The sequence below is a fragment of the Triticum dicoccoides genome, chromosome 4A (assembly GCF_002162155.2).
Source record: "Triticum dicoccoides isolate Atlit2015 ecotype Zavitan chromosome 4A, WEW_v2.0, whole genome shotgun sequence".
NCBI classification, from domain to species: domain Eukaryota; kingdom Viridiplantae; phylum Streptophyta; class Magnoliopsida; order Poales; family Poaceae; genus Triticum; species Triticum dicoccoides.
Genome location: NC_041386.1, coordinates 590890183 through 590913833, shown reverse-complemented (window position 1 = coordinate 590913833; position 23651 = coordinate 590890183). Strand labels below are relative to the sequence as shown.

General features: G+C 43.3%; 1 pseudogene; it reads left to right on the top strand.

Moving 5' to 3' along the window:
* The first annotated feature begins 235 nt into the window (after nt 1-235).
* LOC119289246 lies at nt 236-1033 on the top strand (annotated as a pseudogene).
* The last annotated feature ends 22618 nt before the right edge of the window (nt 1034-23651 follow it).

Genomic DNA, 23651 nt, shown 5'->3' with positions numbered 1-23651 from the left:
ATGCTATTATTATTGGATTGTGGCATGAAGAGCTCACGGGGATAATGAGTTTGGCTAAAAAAAGGAGAGGAGAGGAGGGGATTGCTAATTTGGGCGCGGTAATCTCTCCGGGCCTCTCAACGTGCGGGTCGATGTATATATAGAGCTAATTAAGCTCCTTCATCCTCACACCGCACCACAATCTCTCCTCCTACGTAGTGTGCAAACCAACCAACGCAAGACAAGAGAAGCAGCAATGGCAGTGCAGCAGTGTACGGTGGCGCTCTTGGTGGCTGTCGCCCTCGTGGCGGGGCCAGCAGTCTTGTATGCTGCCGAAGCTGGCTACGCCCCAGCCGGGCCACAGCCCAAGGCCACGACTGAGGAGCAGAAGCTAGCTGAGAAGGCCAACAACGCCTTCAAGGCAGCCGTGGCGGCCGCAGCCACAGCCCCTCCAATGGACAAGGGCAAGATATTCGTGAACACCTTCGTGCAGATCTTCGGCAGCTAGTCTCTTGAGGGGGTCACCGACACGTCCAGCACCAAAGCCATTTTCAACTCCAAGGTCGGCTTCACTCTGGCGTGGGCCTAACAGAAAGCCCAGGGTGCTACCCCGGAGGCCAAGTATGAATCCTTCGTGGCCATGTTCGACAAGTCGCTCTGCATCATCATCGGCATCCTGAAGGTCCACTCCGGTGAGGAAGTCAAGGGGCCGATCCCTGCCGACTAGCTCAAGGCCATCGACCAGATCGACGCCGCCTTCAGCACTGCAGCCACCACTGCCGACGCTGCCCCGATAAAGGACAGGTCCACCGTCTTCGACTCTGCCTTCAGCAAGGCCATCAAGGAGACCACTGGTGATGCATACGAGGCCTACAAGTTTGTCCCTGCCCTCGAGTCCGCCGTCAAGAAGAGCTACGCCATGTTTCTTCCCAGGAATCCCCAGGACAAGCGCACGCTCATTGAGTCATTCCTGAGCCACACCATCATCTCCATGGTTGTCCCCGCCCCCGCCACTCCCACCGCCGCCGCCGCTGCCGGTGGCTACAATGTCTGAGCTCATCACGCATATACTGTACGTAGATATGCATATGCGTACGTGTGTACGTTACTGTGGCGGTGAGCGAGTTTGATCGATAATCAAAATCAATTCTTTGTTTTTGTTTCATGCACCGGCGATCGAGATCGATGACTTCTTAGAGCATCTCTAGCCATTCTCCCCCCGGGGCTTGAAATAGCGCCGGCCGGGGGCCAACCGACGGAAAAATTAGCGTAGGGGGCTCGGGTTTCCAGCTGACCCCCAAGCTCTCCCCCCTCAGCCGCCGATTTTGGCCCACTTTCGGCGGAAATAGGCCCAATTTTGGCCCATGTTCGGTGTGGTTTGGAACAAATTGAACAAAAATTAATTTTTATCACATAGTTCATCACAGAAATCAATACAAATCAAATAGTTCAACAAATCAAACTCATAATTTGAACACAAAAAAACTCATATTTCATCACATGTCGAGCTAGGTGTTGCCCTTGAGCCTCTATAGGTGCTCCACCAAATCGTGCTGTAGTTCTTGATGCACATGTGGGTCTCGGATCTCCTGACGCATATTGAGTAAGGCAGACCAGGGTGCCGGTAGCTGGTGATCAACTTTGGCAAGAGGACCCTGCATGTAATATGGTTCAGTGTCAAACACTGGCTCTTCCTTCTCGCTCTCAATGATCATGTTATGCAAGATGACACGGCAAGTCATGACTTTCCACATTTGATCTTTCAACCAGGTCAGAGCGGGGTACCAGACAACAACAAATCGAGATTGGAGCACACCAAACGCCCGCTTGATATTCTTCCTGCAAGCCTCCTGACACTTGGCAAAGTAGGAGTTCTTGCCTCCTGGCATAGGGTTTGAAATAGCGTTCACAAATGTGGACCATCTCGGATAGATGCCATCTGCTAGGTAGTATCCCTTGTTGTAGTGGCGCCCATTGACCTTGAAGTTCACCGGAGGAGCATGACCTTCAACAAGCTTGGCAAAAACATTCGAGCACTGCAGTATGTTGATGTCATTGTGAGTTCCTGGCATACCGAAGAAGGATTGCCAAATCTAGAGGTCCTGTTTGGCCACCGCCTCAAGTACCAAACTGCAAGCTCCTTTGGAACCTCTGTACATCCCCTGCCAAGCAAATGGACAGTTTTTCCATGCCCAATGCATACAGTCGATGCTTCCAAGAATCCCAGGAAATCATCTTGTTGCATTCTATACTAGGATCCGAGCAGTGTCTTCAGCATTGGGTGATCGCAAGTATTATGGTCCAAACATTGCCACCACTATTCTGCAGAACTTGTACAAACACTCAAAGGTGGTGGACTCGGCCATGCATCCATAGTCTTCCAGTATATCACGGGGAGCTCCGTATGCAAGCATCCTCGTAGATGTCGTGCACTTCTGAAGTGAGGTGAATCCAAGTGTGCCGGTGCAATCCTTCTTGCACTTGAAGTAGCTGAAGAACTCTCGGGTGGAATTCACAATCCCGAGGAAGAGCTTTTAGCTCATCCGATAAACGGCGCTGAAATACTTACTCCCCGTGCAGTGGAGCGTCGGTGAAGTAGTCGGCGTCGAGCAAGCAATAGCCCTTCAGTCGATGCCTCTGCTTTGCCTTTTGCCGGCCCGGCGCCGAAACACCTCGCTGCGACTTTGCATTGCTCGCGAACAGGCGGCCAGAGCGGTGCTACCTCTTGAGCATGCTACCCCTTGGACCCCCCGCTGCGCCTAGGGTTGGGAACCCTAGGGAAGGGGGCGCCTCCACTTGCCTTGGGGGGCACTCCACCCCCTTGGCCGCCGCCCCCCCCCTAGGAGATCCCATCTCCTAGGGCCGGCGCCCCCCTTGGGGACCCTATATATAGAGGGGGGATGGAGGGCAGCCGCACGCATGCCCCTAGCGCCTCCCTCTCCCACTCCAACACCTCCTCCTCCTCCGCAGAGCTTGGCGAAGCCCTGCCGGAGTACTACCTCTCCATCACCACCACACCATCGTGCTGCTGCTGGAGCCATCTTCCTCAACCTCTCCCTCCTCCTTGCTGGATCAAGGCGCGGGAGACGTCATCCGCTCCATACGTGTGTCGAACGCGGAGGTGCCGTCCGTTCGGCGCTAGGATCTTCGGTGATTTGGATCACGACGAGTACGACTCCCTCAACCCCGTTCTCTTGAATGCTTCCGCTCACGATCTACAATGGTATGTAGATGCACTCTGATACGTCTCCGTCGTATCTACTTTTCCAAACACTTTTGCCCTTGTTTTGGACTCTAACTTGTATGATTTGAATGGAACTAACCCGGACTGACGCTGTTTTCAGCAGAATTGCCATGGTGTTGTTTTATGTGCAGAAAACAAAAGTTCTTGGAATGACCTGAAACTCCACGGAATATCTTAGAATAAATAATAAAAAATCCTCGCCAAAGATGAAGACCAGGGGGCCCACACCCTGTCCACGAGGGTGGGGGGCGCGCCCCTCCCCTTAGGCGCGCCCCTCCCCCTGGGCGCGCCCCCTACCTCGCGGGCCCCCTGGTGGCCCTCCGACGCCAACTCCAACACCATATATTGGCTTTCGAGGAGGAAAAAATCAGTGAGAAAGTTTCATCGTGTTTTACGATACGGAGCCGCCGCCAAGCCCTAATCTGTCTCTCGAGGGCTGATCTGGAATCCGTTCGGGGCTCCGGAGAGGTGGATTCGTCGCCGTCGTCATCATCAACCATCCTCCATCACCAATTTCATGATGCTCACCGATGTGCGTGAGTAGCATCGTAGGCTTGCTGGACGGTGATGGGTTGGATGAGATTTATCATGTAATCGAGTTAGTTTTGTTAGGGTTTGATCCCTAGTATCCACTATGTTCTGAGATTGATGTTGCTGTGACTTTGCTATGCTTAATGCTTGTCACTAGGGCCCGAGTGCCATGATTTCAGAGCTGAACCTATTATGTTTTCATGAATATATGTGAGTTCTAGATCCTATCTTGCAAGTCTATAGTCAACTACTATGTGTTATGATCTGGCAACCCCGAAGTGAATATAATCGGGACCACTCCCGGTGATGACCATAGTTTGAGGAGTTCATGTATTCACTATGTGTTAATGCTTTGTTCCGGTTCTCTATTAAAAGGAGGCCTTAATATCCCTTAGTTTCCAATAGGACCCCGCTGCCACGGGAGGGTAGGACAAAAGATGTCATGCAAGTTCTTTTCCATAAGCATGTATGACTATTTACGGAATACATGCCTACATTATATTGATGAACTGGAGCTAGTTCTGTGTCACCCTATGTTATGACTGTTACATGATGAACCACATCCGGCATAATTATCCATCATTGATCCGGTGCCTACAAGTTTTCCATATACTGGTTTACGCTTATTTACTTTTCCGCTGCTACTGTTACAATCACTACAAAAATACCAAAAACATTACTTTTGCTGTCTTTACTTTGTTACCGTTATCACCACTATCATATTACCTTGCTACTAAACACTTTGCTGCAGATACTAAGTTTCCAGGTGTGGTTGAATTGACAACTCAGCTGTTAATACTTGAGAATATTCTTTGGCTCCCCTTGTGTCGAATCAACAAATTTGGGTTGAATACTCTACCCTCGAAAACTGTTGCGATCCCCTATACTTGTGGGTTATCAAGACCTTTTTCTGGCACCGTTGCCGGGGAACATAGCTCTATTCTTTGAGTCACTTGGGATTTATATCTGCTGGACACTATGAAGAACTTGAAAGACGCTAAGACAAAAATTTATCCCTCAACTACGAGGGGAGGTAAGGAACTGCCATCTAGCTCTGCACTTGATTCACCTTCTGTTATGATTAAGCTAGTGACACCTAAACCTACTACTGCTATGAATTCTGATATGTCGCATGTTATTGATGATGCCACTTCTGCTATGCATGATACTTAGGATGAAACTACTTCTATGCTTGATACTACTGTGCCACTTGGTGAATTTCTAGATGAGCAAATTTCTAAGTCTAGAGAAAGAGAAATTAGTGAACCTGAACACGATGATGTTAGTGATGATGAACCTATGCCTGGTATTCCTGAGGGTTATCTTTTTAATAATGAATCTTATGAAGCTATTCTTGCTTGTCCGGATAAACCTGAACGTAAGAGGTTACTAATTAAGTGGAGTAAGGAATCTTTTAGAGGTAGGATGAGACGCGACCCTGCTTTTGCTACTTCACCTATCTGTGTTCCTGATCAGGATTATTATGATATTACTGTTGATCCAGATATAATTACTTTGGTTGAATCTGATCCTTTTTATGGCTATGAATCTGAAACTGTTGTGGCACATCTTCGTAAGTTAGATGAAATAGCTGCCCTGTTTACTAATAATCTGAGATCGCGCCACTTTTATATACTCAAAATATTTCCGTTCTCATTAAAGGGTGATGCTAAGAAATGGTTTAATTCTCTTGATCCTGCCTGTGTGCAAAGTCCCCAGGATATGATTTATTACTTCTCTGCTAAATATTTCCATGCTCATAAGAAACAAGCTGCTTTGAGGGAAATATACAATTTTGTGCAAATTGAAGAAGAGAGTCTCCCACAAGCTTGGGGGAGGCTTCTCAAAGTACTTAATGCTTTGCCTGATCATCCTCTTAAGAAACCTAAAATATTTGATATCTTTTATAATGAACTAACTGATGCTTCCAGAGATTACCTGGATAGTTGTGCTGGTTCTCTTTTCAGGGAAAGAACACCGGATGACGCTGAAATTTTATTGAATAATATGTTGGCAAATGAAAATAATTGGGCACCTCCTGAGCCACCTCCCGAGCCAACTCCTGAGCCAGCTCCTGAGCCTATTCCTAAACCAACTCCTAAGAAGAGAGGTGTTCTATTTCTCAGTCCCGAAGATATGCAAGAGGCAAATAAATCTATGAAAGAAAAATGTATTAAAGCTGAAGATGTTAAGAATTTACCTCCTATTGAAGAAATACATGGTCTTAATTTACTGCCAGTTGAAGAAGTATATGATCTCAATTACTTATTTACTGAAGAACCTCCCGATATCCCGACACAGGTAGTAAAGGTAAATTCTCTCTATAGATATGATAAAGTTGAAGTCCCACCTACTAAAATTGCTAGTCAGTGCTTGGATGAGTTTAATGACTTTATGTTTAAGCAAGATGACTTTAATGCTTATTTTGGTAGACAATTAAAGCAGAATACCTTTATGATTAAACGCTTGAGTGATTATATGGATAATATTATAGGTGAACTTAAACTTGTTAACAAACATACTTCTATGGTTACCACTCAAGTAGAACAAGTACTTAACGCTCAGAAAGAAATGCTTGATGAAATGAATAGTAAGAAAATGATTATGCTGTTAGAGTGGCTACTAGAACTGGTAGAATGACTCAGGAACCTTTGTATCCTGAAGGCCACCCTAAGAGAATCGAGCAAGATTCTCAAAGAAATAATATTGATGCACCTAGTTCTTCTAAAAGGAAGAAAAAGAAAAATGATAGAACTGTGCAAACTTCTAGTGAACCTATTGCTGAACCACCTGATAATCCAAATGATATCTCTATGTCTGATGCTGAAACACAATCTGGTAATGAACATGAACCTAGTGAAAATGTTAATGATGATGTTCATGATGATGATCAACCTAGTAATGATAATGATGTAGAAGTTGAACCTGCTGTTGATCTTGATAACCCACAATCAAAGAATCAACGTTATGATAAAAGAGACTTCGTTGCTAGGAAACATGGTAAAGAAAGAGAACCATGGGTTCAGAAACCCATGCCTTTTCCTCCGAAACCATCCAAGAAAAAGGATGATGAGGATTTTGAGCGCTTTGCTGAAATGATTAGACCTATCTTTTTGCGTATGCGATTGACTGATGTGCTCAAAACAAATCCTTATGCTAAGTATATGAAGGATATCATTACTAATAAAAGAAAGATACCGGAGGCTGAAATTTCCACTAACACTTTTAAGGGTGAAATACCAAAGAAACTTGGAGATCCAGGAGTACCTACTATACCATGCTCCATTAAAAGAAATTATGTTAAAACTGCTTTATGTGATCTTGGAGCCGGTGTTAGTGTTATGCATCTCTCTTTATATCGTAGACTTGACTTGAATAAGTTGACACCTACTGAAATATCTTTGCAAATGGCTGATAAATCAACTGCTATACCTGTCGGTATTTATGAGGATGTGCCTGTTGTGGTTGCAAACGCTACTATTTTTACGGACTTTGTTATTCTTGATATTCCCGAGGATGATAGTATGTCTATTATTCTTGGAAGACTTTTCCTTAATACTGCAGGGGCTGTTATTGATTGCAACAAAGGCAATGTCACTTTTCATGTTAATGGTAATGAGCATACGGTGCACTTTCCGAGGAAACAACCTCAAGTTTATAGTATCAACTCTATTGGAAAAATTCCATCGATTATATTTGGAGGTTTTGAATTTCCTCTTCCTACTGTCAAAAAGAAATATGATATACTTATTGTTGGGGATGTCCATATCCCCGTTGAGGTAACATAGTGTTATTCGAAATTTCTCCGGTTCCATGATTATCAGAATGAGTTTGTTAATAAGACTTGATCAACCTTGTTAGTGGATTCTTTTTGATGAGCATGAGATGGATGAAACTAGAAGCACAACCTTCTGTACCCTCTTTATATTTTCTGTTCTTTAGTAGAAATAAAGTAAAATAGTATTTTTCTGTCTGTTTCCTGACTTATCCGTGCAATATAAAAATATCCCGAAAATAAAAGTCCTCAGAATGCCATGCCAATTTAGTATGATTTATTCGAGAATATTTAAGGATTTTTAGTGCAAAAATTACCGCGGGGGGAGCTGCCACCTGGTCACGAGGGTGGAGGGCGCGCCCCCCTGCCTCGTGGGCCCATGGTGGCCCTCCTCCACTTATTCCTGCACCCATCTTCTTCCTCTGTCTCGCACAAACCTGAAAAACCAACTCAAGCTCGTGTTCCAACAACTTTTGCTGTGATTTTCGATCTCCTTGCTCAAAGCACCTCTCGCAAAAATGCTTGGGGAGATTGTTCCTTGGTATGTGACTCCTCCAATGGTCCAATTAGTTTTTTTTCTAGTGCTTTATTCATTGCAAATTTGTGCTGCATAGGTGACCATGTTCTTGAGCTTGCATGTCAAATATATATGGTTCCAAGTAGTTCTAATGCTTGATATATGCTCTAGGCACTTGTATGAGTAGTTGCTATCAATCTTATTGAAGTTGGTTCACTTTATTTGAAGTTACTAAAAATTTCAGATTATTTCAGAAATAATGAAGAGACTTTTGAGGGGCTCGTCAAGCTGAAGTTCTAAGGAGAAACAAAAGGAAGAAGAACAGAAGCCCAAATTTAATCTGCCTCGTATCACGGAGGTCCGGCCGTGTGAATGGCCTTCCGATGACTTCTTGAGAAGTGCCGGGATTTATGAAGATTTCTATCTATTGATTGAGAACGCCGGCCTCACCAACTTCCTCCGCGACCAACGTCATCAGTATCTCTTACTCACAAATACTTTTGTGCAGAACTTCTACTTTTTCCCTAAGAAATCACCTCCAACAGTAGAGTTCCATTTATATGATGTTGCTAGGGAGATGACATTAGCTGCATTTTGCGAGGTTTGCAAAATACCTTTCGAGGGTTCTTTAGATGAACCACACCGTAATGAAGTGGAAGCTTATATTGACACTATCACTGTGGGAGAAACCAGGAAGGTTTCTGATGCAAGAATTACTAGTATACATTTCCCTATTTTACGCTACTTTGCCTTATTTGCTAGTCGTTGCTTGATTGGTCGCGGGAACTGTGGGAACCTTAGTATTCCTGATATTATTATTTTGCTCCATGGTTTATACCGCAATAACTCTGTTAGTATGGGTGGAATTGTTGCTAGATGGTTGAGTATGAACCGTACTAAGGGCCCCATCTTTGGAGGTATTTATGCTTCACGCCTAGCTGAACATTTTGAAATACCTATTAGGCATGAGGAGAAATAAGAAACAGCATTGCCCCGTGCTTATTTAGATTATAAGAGTATGGTAACGCATGATTTTCTTGTTAAGAATCACGAAGGGGCGCTTAAATATAAATTGTACTTTGATAAACATCACCCTGAGACTATTACTTTGCCTGCTCCCTCTTTGTTTAACTTGTCTGCAGGTACTTACATTGTTCCGTGGGCGGCTGTTCAAGCCTATCGGAATCCTGCACCAGCCTCGGAACAGGAGCCTCCACGAATGTCTGTTTATTCTTGGGATCCTGAGGCGGTTGTCAGCCAGTGGCAGTCAGAGTCCTCTTCATCACATTATGATCCCAACTATTCTTCATCGCAGTACGACCCCAGCTTCACCTACGGATATCAGCCAGGTTATCCCTGGCAATAGACCAACTTAGGCCAAAATCCTAAGCTTGGGGGAGTACATATTTCCCACCGACATTACATTCATGTTCACACACACACTCATTGCTAGATGTCGGTGCTCATACTCTTTCACTGTAATATCCATTCTAGTTTATTTTCCTTTTTCCTGCTTTCTTCTTGTGTGTTTGATAAACCTTAAGAAAAACAAAAAAAAATTAGTGTTAGTCTACTTTCCATGCTTGTAGTAGAATTTTAAGAAAACCCAAAAATATTTCCCGTCCTCCTTTTGCTTGTTGGGAGCTTTCCCGTGTAAATAGTTTTTATTTTTCTTTTCCTTTCTTTGGGGGTCGAGAAGACTATATTGAAAATGCTAAGTGGCTCTTATATGCAAGATTGTTTATTTAACTTAGAGCCCATATTACTTGTCTTCTCTCTTGAGTTGAATGCTTGCAGATTCCAGCTTAGTCCAATGCACGTGCACTCTTATTATTATACACACCATTCGGTCGTGCAAGTGAAAGGCAATAATGATGATATATGATGGACTCATTGGGATGAGAAAAGCTGGTATGAACTCGACCTCTCTTGTTTTTGTAAATATGATGATTCATCGTTCCTGATTCAGCTATTATGAAGTAAACATATTTGCAATGACATTTAGAGATTATAGTTGCTTGTGCCATGCTTGATTAGCTATGAGTTATAATGGTTAACCTTGCGTGCCAACATGCTATTGAGATGATTATGATGTGGTATGATAGGATGGTATCCTCCTTTAAATGAATTGAGTGACTCGACTTGGCACATGTTCACGCATGTAGTTGAATCAAATCAACATAGCCTTCATGATATTTATGTTCATGGTGGATTATATCCTACTCATGCTTATATTCGGTGTGAATTAATTTTAATGCATGTTTAAGGCTATTGTCGCTCTCTCAGTTGGTCGCTTCCCAGTCTTTTGCTAGCCTTCACCTGTACTAAGCGGGAATACTGCTTGTGCATCCAAACTCCTTAAACCCCAAAGTTGTTCCATATGAGTCCACTATACCTTCCTATATGCGGTATCTACCTGCCGTTCCAAGTAAATTTGTATGTGCCAAACTCCAAACCTTCAAATGAAATTCTGTTTTGTATGCTCGAGCAGCTCATGTGGAACTATGGCTGCCTATATCTTCCATGCTAGGTGGGTTATTCTCAAGAGGAGTGGACTCCGCTCCTCATTCACGAGAAAGGGCCAGTAACCGGGATGCCCAGTCCCATGATCCAAAAAGATCAAAGCAAATCAAAATAATTAAACAAAACTCCCCCTGGGACCCGTTGAATGTTGGAGGCACTCGTTGTTTTGAGAAAGCCATGGATTGATGCTTGTGGAGGAGGGGGAGTATAAACCTTTACCATTCTATTTGGGAACTGCCTATAATGCATGTAGTATGGAAGATACAACCATCTCATAGTTCTTGCGTTGACAGTGAAAGTATGCCGCTCAAAATATTATTTATCTCTATTTCAAAAATCGAGCTCTGGCACCTCTACAAATCCATTCTTCCCTCTACGAAGGGCCTATCTATTTACTTTTATGTTGAGTCATCACCCTTCTTATTAAAAAGCACCCGCTGGAGAGCACACTTTCGTTTGCATTCATTATGATTGGTTTATATTAGGCATGACTTGACTGGATCTCTTTTACCATGAATTACAATGTTTAGTCAGTCCTTGATCTTTAAAGGTGCTCTGCATTTATGCTTTGCGGTCTCAGAAAGGGCTAGCGAGATACCATTTTGTTATATCATGTTATGATTATTTTGAGAAAGTGTTGTCATCCGAGTTTTATTATTATGGCTCGCTAGCTGATTATGCTATTGATATGAGTAATTGTGAGACCTACGTGTTATTGTGAGTATGGTTAGTTCATAATAATTGCGGAAACTTGAATCTGGCTTTTCATGTTTACAACAACAAGAGCACACAGAGTTTGTAAAAGTTTTTCTTTTTCTCTTTCAGTTTGTCAACTGAATTGCTTGAGGACAAGCAAGGGTTTAAGCTTGGGGGAGTTGATACGTCTCCGTCGTATCTACTTTTCCAAACACTTTTGCCCTTGTTTTGGACTCTAACTTGTATGATTTGAATGGAACTAACCCGGACTGATACTGTTTTCAGCAGAATTGCCATGGTGTTGTTTTATGTGCAGAAAACAAAAGTTCTCGGAATGACCTGAAACTCCATGGAATATCTTAGAATAAATAATAAAAAATCCTCGCCAAAGATGAAGACCAGGGGGCCCACACCCTGTCCACGAGGGTGGGGGGCGCGCCCCTCCCCCTTGGGCGCGCCCCCCTACCTCGTGGGCCCCCTGGTCGCCCTCCGACGCCAACTCCAACTCCATATATTGGCTTTCGAGGAGAAAAAAATCAGAGAGAAAGTTTCATCGCGTTTTACGATACGGAGCCGCCGCCAAGCCCTAATCTCTCTCGGCAGGGCTGATCTGGAGACCGTTCGGCGCTCCGGAGAGGGGGATTCATCGCCGTCGTCATCATCAACCATCCTCCATCACCAATTTCATGATGCTCACTACTGTGCGTGAGTAATTGCATCGTAGGCTTGCTGGACGGTGATGGGTTGGATGAGATTTATCATGTAATCGAGTTAGTTTTGTTAGGGTTTGATCCCTAGTATCCACTATGTTCTGAGATTGATGTTGCTATGACTTTGCTATGCTTAATGCTTGTCACTAGGGCCCGAGTGCCATGATTTCAGATCTGAACCTATTATGTTTTCATGAATATATGTGAGTTCTAGATCCTATCTTGCAAGTCTACAGTCACCTACTATGTGTTATGATCCGGCAACCCTGAAGTGACAATAATCGGGACCACTCCCGGTGATGACCATAGTTTGAGGAGTTCATGTATTCACTATGTGTTAATGCTTTGTTCCGGTTCTCTATTAAAAGGAGGCCTTAATATCCCTTAGTTTCCAATAGGACCCCGCTGCCACGGGAGGGTAGGACAAAAGATGTCATGCAAGTTCTTTTCCATAAGCACGTATGACTATTTACGGAATACATGCCTACATTATATTGATCAACTGGAGCTAGTTCTGTGTCACCCTATGTTATGACTGTTACATGATGAACCACATCCGGCATAATTATCCATCATTGATCCGGTGCCTACGAGTTTTCCATATACTGGTTTACGCTTATTTACTTTTCCATTGCTACTGCTACAATCACTACAAAAATACCAAAAACATTACTTTTGCTGTCTTTACTTTGTGACCGGTATCACCACTATCATATTACTTTGCTACTAAAGACTTTGCTGCAGATACTAAGTTTCCAGGTGTGGTTGAATTGACAACTCAGCTGTTAATACTTGAGAATATTCTTTGGCTCCCCTTGTGTCGAATCAACAAATTTGGGTTGAATACTCTACCCTCGAAAACTATTGCGATCCCCTATACTTGTGGGTTATCACACTCCGATCACTCGTTGCTAGATGAACTCATAGATAGATCTTGGTGAAACCGTAGAAATTTTTTTATTTTCTGCAACGTTCCCCAACAGTGGCATCATGAGCCAGGTTTATGCGTAGTTCTCTTGGCACGAGTAGAACACAATTTGTTGTGGGTGTAGATGTTGTTAACTTTCTTGCCGCTACTAGTCTTATTTTGCTTCAGCGGTATTGTGGGCTGAAGCGGCCCGGACCGACCTTACACATACGCTTACGTGAGACAGGTTCCACCGACTGACATGCACTAGTTGCATAAGGTGGCTAGCGGGTGTCTGTCTATCCCACTTTAGTTGGAGCGGATTCGATGAAAAGGGTCCTTATGAAGGGTAAATAGAAGTTGACAAATCACGTTGTGGCTTTTACGTAGGTAAGAAAACGTTCTTGCTAGAACCCTATTGCAGCCACGTAAAACTTGTAACAACAATTAGAGGACGTCTAACTTGTTTTTGCAGCAAGTGTTTTGTGATGTGATATGGCCAAAGTTGTGATGAATGATGAATGATATATATGTGATGTATGAGATCATGTTCTTGTAATAGGATTCACGACTTGCATGTCGATGAGTATGACAACCGGCAGGAGCCATAGGAATTGTCTTTATTTTTTGTATGACCTGCGTGTCATTGAGAAACGCCATGTAAATTACTTTACTTTATTGCTAAACATGTTATCCATAGTAGTAGAAGTAATAGTTGGCGAGCAACTTCATGGAGACACGATGATGGAGATCATGGTGTCATGCCGGTAACAAGATGATCATGGAGCCCCAAGATGGAGATCAAGGAGCTATATGATATTGGCCATATCATGTCACTATTATTTGATTGCATGTGATGTTTATCATGTTTTTGCATCTTCTTTACTTAGAACGACGGTAGTAAATAAGATGATCCCTCAAAATAATTTCAAGAAAGTGTTTCCCCTAACTGTGCGCCGTTGCGACAGTTTGTTGTTTCGAAGCACCACGTGATGATCGGGTGTGATAGATTCCAACATTCACATACAACGGGTGTAAGGCAGATTTACACATGCAAACACTTAGGTTAACTTGACGAGCCTAGCATGTACAGACATGGCCTCGGAACACAAGAGACCGAAAGGTCGAACATGAGTCATATGAAAGATACGATCAACATGGAGATGTTCGCCGATGATGACTAGTCTGTCTCACGTGATGATCGGACACGGCCTAGTCGAGTCGGATCATGTTTCACTTAGATGACTAGAGGGATGTCTAATCTGAGTGGGAGTTCATTAAATAATTTGATTAGATGAACTTAATTATCATGAACTTAGTCTAAAAATCTTTGCATAAATGTCTTGTAGATCAAATGGCCAACGCTCATGTCAACATGAACTTCAACGCGTTCCTAGAGAAAACCAAGCTGAAAGATGATGGTAGAAACTATACGGACTGGGTCCGTAACCTGAGGATCATCCTCATAGCTGCCAGGAAACAATATGTCCTAGAAGCACCACTAGGTGAAGCACCCATCCCAGAGAACCAAGACGTTATGAACGCTTGGCAGCAGCGTGCTGATGATTACTCGCTCGTTCAGTGCGGCATGCTTTACAGCTTAGAACCGGGGCTCCAAAAGCGTTTTGAGCAACACGGAGCATATGAGATGTTCGAAGAGCTAAAAATGGTTTTCCAAGCTCATGCCCGGGTCGAGAGATATGAAGTCTTCGACAAGTTCTACAACAGTAAGATGGAGGAAAATAGTTATGTCAGTGAGCACATACTCAAGATGTCTGGGTTGCACAACCTCTTGTCCCAGCTGGACATTAACCTCCCAGACGAGGCGGTCATTGACAGAATCCTTCAGTCACTCCCACCTAGCTACAAGAGCTTTGTGATGAACTACAATATGCAGGGGATGGAAAAGACCATTCCTGAAGTATTTTCAATGCTGAAATCAGCGGAGCTAGAAATCAAAAAGGAACATCAAGTGTTGATGGTCAATAAAACCACCAAGTTCAAGAAAGGCAAGGGTAAGAAGAACTTCAAGAAGGACGGCAAGGATGTTGCCGCGCCCGGTAAGCCAGTTGCCGGGAAGAAGTCAAAGAATGGACCCAAGCCTGAGACTGAGTGCTTTTATTGCAAAGGGAAGGGTCACTGGAAGCGGAACTGCCCCAAATACTTAGCGGACAAGAAGGCCGGCAACACTAAAGGTATATGTGATATACATGTAATTGATGTATACCTTACCAGTGCTCGTAGTAGCTCCTGGGTATTTGATACCGGTGCCGTTGCTCATATTTGTAACTCAAAGCAGGAGCTACGGAATAAGCGGAGACTGGCGAAGGACGAGGTGACGATGCGCGTCGGGAATGGTTCCAAGGTCGATGTTATCGCCGTCGGCACGCTACCTCTACATTTACCTACGGGATTAGTTTTAAACCTCAATAATTGTTATTTAGTGCCAAGTTTGAGCATGAACATTGTATCCGGATCTCGTTTAATACGAGATGGCTACTCATTTAAATCCGAGAATAATGGTTGTTCTATTTATATGAGAGATATGTTTTATGGTCATGCTCCGATGGTCAATGGTTTATTCTTAATGAATCTCGAACGTGATGTTACACATATTCATAGTGTGAATACCAAAAGATGTAAAGTTGATAACGATAGTCCCACATACTTGTGGCACTGCCGCCTTGGTCAGATTGGTGTAAAGCGCATGAAGAAGCTCCATGCTGATGGACTTTTATAGTCTCTCGATTATGAATCATTTGACACATGCAAACCATGCCTCATGGGCAGAATGACCAAGACTCCGTTCTTCGGAACAATGGAGCGAGCAACCAGCTTATTGGAAATCATACATACTGATGTGTGCGGTCCAATGAGCGTTGAGGCTCGCGGAGGATATCGTTATGTTCTCACTCTCGCTGATGACTTGAGTAGATATGGGTATGTCTACTTGATGAAACACAAGTCTGAGACCTTTGAAAAGTTCAAGGAATTTCAGAATGAGGTAGAGAATCAACGTGACTGAAAAATAAAGTTCTTACGATCAGATCGTGGAGGAGAATATTTAAGTCACGAATTTGGCACACACTTAAGGAAATGTGGAATCGTTTCACAACTCACGCCGCCTGGAACACCTCAACGTAACGGTGTGTCCGAACGTCGTAATCGCACTCTATTGGATATGGTGCGATCTATGATGTCTCTTACTGATTTACCGCTATCATTTTGGGGATACGCTCTAGAGACAGCTACATTCACATTAAATAGGGCACCATCTAAATCCATTGAGACGACACCGTATGAATTATGGTTTGGGAAGAAACCTAAGTTGTCGTTTCTAAAAGTTTGGGGATGTGATGCTTATGTCAAGAAACTTCAACCTGAAAAGCTCAAACCCAAGTCGGAAAAATGCGTCTTCATAGGATACCCTAAGGAAACCATTGGGTATACCTTCTACCTTAGATCCGAAGGCAAGATCTTTGTTGCCAAGAACGGATCCTTTCTGGAAAAAGAGTTTCTCTCAAAAGGAGTAAGTGGGAGGAAAGTAGAACTCGATGAAGTACTGCCTCTTGAACCGGAAAGTAGTGCAGCTCAGGAAAATGTTCCTGTGGTGCCTACGTCCACTGGAGAGGAAATTAATGATGATGATCAAGGTACTTTGAATCAAGTTGCTACTGAACTTCGTAGGTCCACAAGGACACGTTCCACACCAGAGTGGTATGGCAACCCTGTCCTGGAAATCATGTTGTTAGACAACGGTGAACCTTCGAACTATGAAGAAGCGATGGCGGGCCCAGATTCCAACAAATGGCTTGAAGCCATGCAATCCGAGATAGGATCCATGTATGAAAACAAAGTATGGACTTTGACAGACTTGCCCGATGATCGGCGAGCGATAGAAAACAAATGGATCTTTAAGAAGAAGACGGACACGGATGGTAATGTTACCATCTATAAAGCTCGACTTGTCGCTAAGGGTTATCGGCAAGTTCAAGGGGTTGACTACGATGAGACTTTCTCTCCCCTAGCGAAGCTGAAGTCCGTCCGAATCATGTTAGCAATTGCCGCATACTATGATTATGAGATATGGCAAATGGACGTCAAAACGGCATTCCTTAACAGTTATCTTAAGGAAGAACTGTATATGATGCAGCCGGAAGGTTTTGTCGGCCCTAGGAATGCTAACAAGGTATGCAAGCTCCAGCGATCCATTTATGGGCTGGTGCAAGCATCTCGGAGTTGGAACATTCGCTTTGATGAGATGATCAAAGCGTTTGGGTTTATGCAGACTTATGGAGAAGTCTGCGTTTACAAGAAAGTGAGTGGGAGCTCTGTAGCATTTCTCATATTATATGTAGATGACATACTTTTGATGGGAAATGATATAGAACTTTTGGACAGCATTAAGGCCTACTTGAGTAAGAGTTTTTCAATGAAGGACCTTGGAGAAGCTACTTATATATTAGGCATGAAGATCTATAGAGATAGATCAAGACGCCTCATAGGTCTTTCACAAAGCACATACCTTGATAAGATATTGAAGAAGTTCAATATGGATCAGTCTAAGAAGGGGTTCTTGCCTGTGTTGCAAGGTGTGAAATTGAGCTCAGATCAATGTCCGACCATGGCAGAAGATATAGAAGAGATGAGTGTCATCCCCTATGCCTCAGCCATAGGGTCTATTATTTATGCCATGTTGTGTACCAGACCTGATGTAAACCTTGCCGTATGTTTGGTAGGAAGGTACCAAAGTAATCCCGACAAGGAACACTGGACAACGGTCAAGAATATCCTGAAGTACCTGAAAAGGCCTAAGGACATGTTTCTCGTTTATGGAGGTGACGAAGAGCTCGTCGTAAAGGGTTACGTCGACGCTAGCTTCGACACAGATATGGATGACTCTAAGTCACAAAACGGATACGTGTATATGTTGAATGGTGGAGCAGTAAGCTGGTGTAGCTGCAAGCAGAGCGTCGTGGCGGGATCTACATGTGAAGCGGAGTACATGGCAGCCTCGGAGGCAGCGCATGAAGCAATTTGGGAGAAGGAGTTCATCACCGACCTAGGAGTCATACCCAATGCATCAGGGCCGATTAAACTCTTCTGTGACAACACTGGAGCTATTGCACTTGCCAAGGAGCCCAGGTTTCACAAGAAGACCAGGCACATCAAGCGTCGCTTCAACTCCATTCGTGAAAATGTTCAAGATGGAGACATAGAAATTTGCAAAGTGCATACGGATCTGAATGTCGCAGATCCATTGACTAAACCTCTTCCGCGAGCAAAACATGATCAACACCAGAACTCTATGGGTGTTCGATTCATCACAATGTAACTAGATTATTGACTCTAGTGCAAGTGGGAGACTGTTGGAAATATGCCCTAGAGGCAATAATAAAAGTATTATTATTATATTTCCTTGTTCATGATAATTGTCTTTTATTCATCCTATAATTGTGTTATCCGGAAATCGTAATACATGTGTGAATACATAGACACCAACATGTCCCTAGTAAGCCTCTAGTTGACTAGCTCGTTGATCAACAGATAGTCATGGTTTCCTGACTATGGACATTGGATGTCATTGATAACGAGATCACATCATTAGGAGAATGATGTGATGGACAAGACCCAATCCTAAGCATAGCACAAGATCGTATAGTTCGTTTGCTAGAGCTTTTCCAATGTCAAGTATCTTTTCCTTAGACCATGAGATCGTGTAACTCCCGGATACCGTAGGAGTGCTTTGGGTGTACCAAACGTCACAACGTAACTGGGTGACTATAAAGGTATACTACGGGTATCTCTGAAACTGTCTGTTGGGTTGACACGGATCGAGACTGGGATTTGTCACTCCGTATGACGGAGAGGTATCTCTGGGCCCACTCGGTAATGCATCATCATAATGAGCTCAAGGTGACCAAGTGTTTGGTCACGGGATCATGCATTACGGTACGAGTAAAGTGACTTGCCGGTAACGAGATTGAATGAGGTATTGGGATACCGACGATCGAATCTCGGGCAAGTAACATACCGATTGACAAAGGAAATTGTATACGGGGTTGCTTGAATCCTTGACATCGTGGTTCATCCGATGAGATCATCGAGGAGCATGAGGGAGCCAACATGGGTATCCAGATCCCGCAGTTGGTTATTGGCCGGAGAGCCGTCTCGGTCATGTCTACATGTCTCCCGAAACCGTAGGGTCTACACACTTAAGGTTCGGTGACTCTAGGGTTGTAGAGATATGAGTATGCAGTAACCCGAAAGTTGTTCGGAGTCCCGGATGAGATCCCGGACGTCACGAGGAGTTCCGGAATGGTCTGGAGGTAAAGAATTATATATGGGAAATCGAGTTTCGGCCATCGGGAAAGTTTCGGGGGTCACCGATATTGTACCGGGACCACCGAAAGGGTCCCGGGGTCCATCGGGTGGGGCCACCTATGCCGGAGGGCCCCATGGGCTGAAGTGGGAGGGGAAACAGCCCCTAGTGGGCTGGTGCGCCCCCCCCCCCTTGCCCCCCCTGCGCCTAGGGTTGGGAACCCTAGGGGAGGGGGCGCCTCCACTTACCTTGGGGGGCACTCCACCCCCTTGGCCGCCGCCCCCCTAGGAGATCACATCTCCTAGGGCCAGCGCCCCCCTTGGGGACCCTATATATAGAGGGGGGGAGGGAGGCCAGCCGCACGCATGCCCCTGGCGCCTCCCTCTCCCACTCCATCACATCCTCCTCCTTCGCAGAGCTTGGCAAAGCCCTGCCGGAGTACTGCCTCTCCATCACCACCACGTCGTCGTGCTGCTGCTGGAGCCGTCTTCCTCAACTTCTCCCTCCTCCTTGCTGGATCAAGGCGCGGGAGACGTCATCTGCTCCGTACGTGTGTTGAACGCGGAGGTGTCATCCGTTCAGCGCTAGGATCTCCGGTGATTTGGATCACGACGAGTACGACTCCCTCAACCCCGTTCTCTTGAACTCTTCCGCTCGCGATCTACAAAGGTATGTAGATGCACTCCGATCACTCGTTGCTAGATGAACTCATAGATAGATCTTGGTGAAACCGTAGAATTTTTTTTATTTTCTGCAACGTTCCCCAACACATGGAACCAATCAAATACGTGTAGGTATGACATGGTGTTTTTTTTAATCTCTTGTGGATGTCAATATTTTTCTACAGTTACATATATACAACTGAATCACAAAGTTAAAAAATGATTAGGTACACCATAGAATAGTCTCACATCTTGGTTTATTTATTACCCTGTTTAAATATGAACCGACATGCTTGTCAAATTTATAATTTGTTATTTGCTTGCCTCAAGGAAATCTCTCTCTCTCTCTCTCTCTCTCTCTATCTATCTATCTATCTATCTCTCTCTCTCTCTCTGTGTGTGTGTGTGGACAGAAACACTCCCATACCTGAGGTCTCAGTTAATGTACAGTGATTTAGTTACTTTCAGATTTTGGTATTTTTTGAGAAGTGCTCCACAAATATGAACGAAAGGAGCTTGTATTTGATGTAATAGTCTAGGAAGTTTTATTTAAGGTATCATCCATGTCGACGAAAAATAGTACTACACATGTGAATAAAAGGCACCTATGACATACAAAGTACTACAATAAAATCGAAGGGCTAGGGAAGTGTTGGACTGGAGCCTCACCCCCATGCGGTATGCTTTGTCCAAGTACGTGCTCATGTTCACCGCATCTACATACTGGATGAAACCTTTTGCTAATTGCGAAGTATGTGCAAGTCAGTATTGAACGCTCTGTATTATTGTTCCATGTAGTAGTTTAGGTGGGAACTATATTGATGATTTCATTTTACCTTCATATCGGCTGAATTTTCTTACCAAACACTAAAGTTTTGTGTCTTGAGGTGTCGATAGAAGTGAACATAATTCATGAAACAATCCTAATACTCTGAAAATATTTTTATGGTTCGGTATTCCTATGAGGGGTGTGAGTGGAGACGGAAATGAGTGGATTAACACGTGGAGCAACTGCTGCCTATGAGGCGAGTGAGTGGAGACGGCCAGGTCTGTGCGGCGGAGGGGCTATAGAAGCTCGAACAAAAGATTAATATTGATTTGAGAGAATGTGCTTTCAAAATTTTGTCTTGACTACAACACTGTAGTTGTTTTTTCTGGTATGTATAGTAAGCATATAGGTGTCAATTTTGGAGTAGATGATAGATTGTTGTTGTGGTGATCTGATATTTTCATGACTATTCATATCAATGATTATGCTTGCCCCATGAGAAACACACGAAGAAGAAAAGATTGTGAGATAGGGAGGGGAAGAGAAAGATGACAAGGAGATGTATTTATCTACCCCATCACAAGAATGAAATATCATCACATGTCAATTGTCTATCACTCCCATATCACATGACATTTCTCTTTGTATATACATTTTTAGTAGCATATTTTTGTTATGTATATATTTTGTTAGCCCGTGGCAACGCAAGGGCATTCTACTAGTAGATAGTAGAGAAACACATCTTTACAACAACACATACTCGTAAACAGCAGCACATCTCATGAGCAACAACACTTATTTGTGGTAATTTTGGACGTCAATTAACATTGATATATATGGCCATATAAGGAATGAGGCAATTCTAGACATTAATCACCTAGATACGTATCATGTATGGGATTCTGGATATGGGATTCTAGCTTCGTCATGGGCTAGCTGCGGGATTTATGTAAGAAAATGTTTAATATGTGGATAAATAATACTTAAGACCAATTTATAAAATTATATGCGGATACATGGTACACGGGTATGGGTCATACTAAACCATACACATACCCACTATACCCGATGTGTTTCAAATTTCCTATTTATGTACCCAGGGGTGTTTTTTTAACCCATACCCTTGCCATAATAGGATTTTTACTCACTGGGTACACGGGTAATGGGTACCCATTGCCATCCCTAATCCTAGAAAGTACATCTAATACTGAAATAAAAGTATAGAAGATAGCGAGGTGCATGCGATGATTTCGCCAATCTTGATATTTCACAACTTCAGCCTTTGGTTCATGCGATATTAGTGTGCATGTGGTGTGCTTTGTCTCCTTGCATCCACATTGCGCTCCATGTTTCTAATAAAAAATGACTTTGCACTTGAAATTTTGTAACATGTAAAACATAGATTGTGTTAATGTACTCCGAAGATTTGAAGTTGTCCATAATTTACCAAGGATAAAATTTTGAAATTAAACAACTTCTAAGTTGCGCTCCTACCGGTAGCGCCACATCCATAGTATCCCTAGACATGTTATCGATTGCATTCGTACAGGCTGAGAGGACATTCAACCACTCTGAATCTACTACCAACTGACAAACTGATAAGCAACATCAAGTGAAATGCCTTAAGTGGAACAGACAACCACAGCTAGAAACATCCTTTCGTTGCACTAAAGATTGAGTTGAGGCCCTAAGTAGTTCACATTTTTACATACAGTCCATTGAGTTTTTTGTGTACTAGGGGCAAAAAGGATGAGAAATGGAATCCCTACAAGCATATTTGCACATAAAAATTTGTGAAAACACGGAACACACAACACAGAGAACAGAGACCAAAGGTTTTTTTTCTTTCTCCACTTGCAAATCAAATCTCTGCAACCCTATAACCTACAAACTGTAGGAGCGTCGCTTAAAGACCATACCACTGAAAAGAGTGGAAATAGAGTGTCAGAATTGGATGAAATTGCAGAACTGAAGTTTTTGATGGGTCAAACCTTATGGGCACGTTTCACTCATCTCCCATTGCAAGCTCTAGTGTGTAATCATCTCTATCCTGAAATAGAAAGACGGATCAGTTTCATCTTAGGAAAGCTCGAAAGATGCATATATTTAAGAGGGGTATCAATAACACTGACTTGGCTGATAGCCATAGCTATCAGCTTCCTAGAACAAGGAACCGCAGTTTTCGAACAAGAAAAGGTTGGCAATACTTACAACAAGCCCTCGTGCAAAATATATTCCAAACTGGAGCCAATATACCTATACATTGAGAATTTGAGATAGACCATTGTTAATGGTGCAATCATCAGAATTTAGAAGAATATTTCATAGTTCCTACTGCATATTTGAACTAGAAAATTCTTAGAACTCAGAAGGCGGCTAAGAGAATTGCTTGCCTTGTCTTTATCTTGAGCTTCAACCTCCATATAGGAGGATGGGTAACCAACACATAACAATGCATAGCCCTGAAAAGGAAGCCATACAAATGCAACATCAATAGGATTTTAGTTTGCTGAGGTAGAATCATAATGATTCACTAAGATTGTAACATATGGCCTGTATATGAAGCACACATAGTGCACCCGATTCACATTTGGCAATTCTAGAGCACAAAAAAATTAAAAGGTTACTGTGATGAATAAAGTTTCGTCCAACGGTTGTACTCATCACCATGCAATGCAAATGATAAAACTGAACGGGATGACAGTAACACAGTAGCACATACACAAACGACATAACTAAATCAGATCATGGGACAATAATTGCATAATCGCACACAATCTATTTAACAGTAATGAACATGAAGATCCCAATAACGCATAACAAAGTGGGTTTACGTGCTCTCTTAAGTCGCGGATATAACAACAGCTTATGTCTCATTTGCCCTGATTTATCTTAACAGTGCTAGTACAACAACCTGATTAGCACAAATTTCTTAATTCAGTAGCTTGTCTAGATGTAAACAAGGGTTGAAAGGATGGATTGAGAAGCAATTATCCATTGGAAGGAAGGAGATCTT